Source organism: Terrapene carolina, unplaced genomic scaffold (genome assembly GCF_002925995.2).
Source record: "Terrapene carolina triunguis isolate 2854851 unplaced genomic scaffold, T_m_triunguis-2.0 Scaffold69, whole genome shotgun sequence".
In the NCBI taxonomy this organism is placed as follows: Eukaryota; Metazoa; Chordata; order Testudines; family Emydidae; genus Terrapene; species Terrapene triunguis.
The window spans coordinates 30,805,687-30,809,977 of NW_020664420.1; the positions used below are offsets into that span (position 1 = coordinate 30,805,687).

The 4,291-nt window shown below is 50.5% G+C and overlaps 1 protein-coding gene across 2 annotated transcripts in view; it reads right to left on the minus strand.

Annotated features, from left to right (window-relative positions):
• The window catches only part of ELOVL7 (ELOVL fatty acid elongase 7), a 54,236-nt gene extending 51,009 nt beyond the window's left edge, over window positions 1-3,227 (minus strand). The window contains exon 1 of one of the 2 annotated variants that reach the window (XM_026649249.2): window positions 3,156-3,227. The gene's annotated coding sequence lies outside the window, so the exon portion shown is untranslated. The remainder of the gene's footprint in view (window positions 1-3,155) is intronic. The other variant, XM_026649250.2, reaches the window with a different exon arrangement.
• Window positions 3,228-4,291: the final 1,064 nt, after the last annotated feature.

A 4,291-nucleotide genomic window follows, 5' to 3' on the forward strand; every position in this document is an offset into this window, starting at 1 on the left:
GTGTAGGACAGTGAAAAACCCCACCCCCAAATCATTTAATGGGCTCTGGGATGGGGGAAACCTTATGAGACACCTTGGTCCTTCTCCCGTTTTTTGTAGCCAGCTAGAGTTGAATAGAGAGGCTGTAAATTTATCAGGCACCTACTAGCTCTGGAGGTTGATATGAAAGTTAGAGTACCCAAGCAAAGTTCAGGGTAAGGATCCCAGCACTCTGCTGCTTCCTACACATGGAAAGCACATGGAAAGGGCATCGGTGCTGACTTCATTCCTGCTGTTTCCCCTCCCCACCCACCAACCACACACACACTTTGTATCAATCTATGGCTGATAGAGTTAGTTCTCTGGCTTTTAGACAAATTTCAAAATCCTATGTGTGAGTGCACAAATGGAGATGAGCAGGAGTGATAAGGTAAGTTAGAGAAAGGAAGTGGTGCACAGAAAGAGGGTTTGAAAGAAGAAAAGAAAGATAAGAGATGAAAAAAATATAGTAATGGAGCAAGGGAAAAAAAGAGGAAAGACACTGAAGACAACTCACAAAAGCATATACAATAGATTACTGTAGCAAAAAAGAGTAGAGTGAAGCCAAGAAGGAAAAGGTGATAAGAAAAAAAAATATTGGGGAAATGTACTAAGTAGAGCTGGTCATATAGTGCTTAGAAAAATCTATTTAGTTACTTTTACTGATACTTGTTAACTACTTTGATTAATACTTTGTGGTATGCAGGTACCTTATTTGCTGACTAGCATTTAACCAGCTATAATTAGTAGATTAATACCAATGGAATTTTTGAAATACGTTCCATGCATTTCCTGCTATTCAACCTGCCCTACTGTACTAATAAAATTTAAGAAGCACTTAATAGAAGGTTGATGGACAATGGTACAATGAAATAACATACAATTGTTTTATTCCTTTCTGTTGCAATGGGAGCATAGCAGCCACAGGTTTGGAGGAGCATAGCAGGCACAGGTTTCAGTTTTAGACCCTGGATTTGTCTATACAGGGACACTCAGGAAAGTTAATACAAATAAACTAAAGGTGCAAAGTTAGCTGTCAAAAGTTTAAAGTGCATTAAACTCCCATGTGCACACTAATTCAGAAGTGAAATAGCATTAGTTTGATGTAGCTTAGGTCTGGTATACACTAGAAAAATAAGTCAGTTTAACTATGTAGCTCAGGGATGTGAAAAATCCATAGCTCGGAGCAGCCTAGTTAAGCCAACCTAACACCTAGTGCTGACACTATGCCAACAGAAGAATTCTTCCATCAACCTAGCTACCGCCTCTCAAGTACTCTGATGGGAGAACCCCTCCTGTTGGTGTAGGTAGTGTCTATGCTGAAGCGGTGCAGATATGCTGTTGTAACATTTTAAGTTATGGGAGGGATTACTCAGTGGTTTGAGCATTGGCCTGCTAAACCCAAGGTTGTGAGTTCAATTCTTGGAGATATCCCATCTCCTAGAACTGGAAGGGACCTTGAAAGATCATCGAGTCCAGCCCCCTGCCTTCACTAGCAGGACCAAGTAAAGATTTTGCCCCAGATCCCTAAGTGGCCCTCTCGAGGATTGAACTCACAACCCTGCGTTTAGCAGGCCAATGCTCAAACCACTGAGCTATCCCTCCCCCCTATTCTTGAGGGGCCCACTTAGGGATCTGGGGCAAAAATCAGTACTTGGTCCTGCTAGTGAAGACAGGGGGCTGGACTCAATGACCTTTCAGGGTCCCTTCCAGTTCTATGAGATAGGTATATCTCCATATATAAAAAAGTGTAAACATAGCCTTAATCTTCCTTGGATTAAGGCCATTTCACTTCTTTAATGTATGACAATTAACTTCACACCTTTAGTTAATTCATTTTAACTCCCCCATATAGAGAAGTCTGGTCTAGCTAATAGGTAGAGTCCGCAGTCTAGTAAGTGTCAAGTATATTTTTCAAGCCCTGAGCTAGTTAGTTCTATGTTAGTGCAGGGGAAAGCGAGGCACAGAGAAACTAAGCGATTTGTCCAACAGCATCAGACAAAGTCTATAGCAAATCCAAGTGTACAGACTCTCAGTACCTTAACCATCCCAGCCATCCTCTTCCTCCCTCCCCCTATTTTTAGCCTATTGAGGAGTCTTGGATCTACGGTTCCTCCCTTGAGTCTCTCTCTTTGGGTGGGGTGTGAAGTTTGTAGAAGCCAACCACACATTTCCCAGCAGATAAAGCCACTGATGTAGTCTCTTGCACAATACAAACGTGTTCCATTCCCCTCTCCCATCTTCGGCATGACTTGTTCTGCAAGTTGGGCTTATTATCTCAATGCATGCAGCACTTTGGTGGGAAGAGAATGAGTTAGGGATATTATCAAGCAAGCCCAACCCACCGTTTAAACCAGCTTCATGAGCACAAGTGCCGTAGGAGCGTGGGGGGAATGGAAAGAGAGACGAAGAATTCAGACCAGTACCGGGTAGGAATGGGACAGATTCACTCAGGAAAAAGCTCTGCTCATTTCCAGTGAAAGTCATACATTACTCAGCGGGCGGAGGGTTTACGACCTGAAACTGAACCGTGAACAAACACACACCCCGCACCTGTCTCTCCCTCTCCTGCCCTCCCGGACAGCCAAACAAGCGCGCATTCCCCGGGCAGGCGATGTTAGCTGCAGGCAGCCATGCTGCCGCGGCTTTGTAGGTCAGCCTAGAAACACCTTTTTGTCCCTTACATTCAGCCTGTAGCCGCTGAGGCTTTAATCCCATCAGTCAGCAACCATTTGTTACAGCGGGGCCCAGGCAACAAGCACAGAGTCAGCTGAGTGGCTGCAGCGCACCCGCCCCTCTTCCCGGAGCCGGACGTGGGTCTCACCTCGCCCAAAGCCCGAAGGGGGATGGGAAACGAGCAGCGTCTTCCCTAAATCCACCTCCTATTAGACCTGCCACCCACTGCAGCCCCAACTCCCCCACCGCAGCCCCAACTCCCCCTCCCACCGCAGCCCCTAAGATCTCCCCATTCCTACCGCCCCCTTCCCCCGCCTCCCTCCTCCGCACCCTGCCTGTCCCCCAGCCCGCCCCGCACTGCAGGTGACTGGGAGCCACGTTCCCCCGCCCTTGGCGATCCAACCTCACTCCCCGGCCCGAAAGTTTCCGGGAAGTTGCCCGGAGCCCCCGCGGCCACTCACCAGCGCCGAGACCCGAGCGCGAACCGCACCTGCCCGGCAGCCAGCAAGTGCGCTAGTGGCAGCGGCGCCGGCCACACACACGCTCCCCACGGGGAGGGGAGGGGGAGCCCTGAGTCACCTTCCCCCCGGCCATGTGACCGGCTGGGCTGGGCTGCACCCTGCTGGGCCAGCCCAGCGCCCGCCCCTCCGGCTGAGCCACACGGGCTGCGGCAGGTAGGGGCCGCCGCTCGCGGGCTGGGGGGCCCAGAGGGGCGAGCCGGGGCGCGGCCCCGTTCGGTGTGAGCGCAGATTCCCGAAGCCCCTAGGCAGCCACTCCGGCGCCCTCTGGCTGCGCCCTGCTCCCAGGAGCTCACCCATCCGTTCCTCTCCTTGGCACAGCCACGTCTTCAGCCCCCCCCCACTTCCCTTTTATAGAAGCCCTGGGGGAAAACTTGTAAATGGCTGGACATGAACCAGTCGCCTCCCAAGGGCTTTCCGAAATCTCCTTCCTCTGAAGCATCAGGGATGGCCCTGGTTGGAGATGGGACATTGGACCCAGAGAGCCAGAGCCCTGCTGTGGCATGGAGCACCTCTCCCCTCCTCCCCCCTCTTTCAGGTGTTTGGTTCAACCCTCACAGGCTCAGGCTCTAACCAGGGCCGCCCAGAGGATTCTGGGGGCCTGGGGCAAAGCAATTTCAGGGGCCCCTTCCGTAAAAAAAAGTTGTAATACTATAGAATACTATATTCTCATGGGGGCCCCTGCGAGGCCTGGGGCAAATTGCCCCACTTGCCCCCCCGGATCTAACTGCTGGCCAGATGTTGGGTCAGAAGGAATTTTCTCCCAGCTCAGATTGGCAGTGACCAGAGGGTTTTTTACAACTTCCTCTGCAGCATGCAGGTCACTTGCCAGGATTATCTGGGTGTATCTCACTTAATCATTTCCTGCCATTATGGGTCTCTCAGGCACTGGCGCACTGGTCCAGGCTAGTCTCTTCCTGTGGCACATAATAGTCAAGCTGTAATATCGTGTTCTAGTTGAGGTTAGCTGTCAATAAACCCTCAGCGTTGTCAGGTATGACACCCGTGGGACTGCACATTAGGGTTACCAGAAGCAGTGCTACTGGGATTCTCCAAGCATGAGCTACCAGAATTCAGTT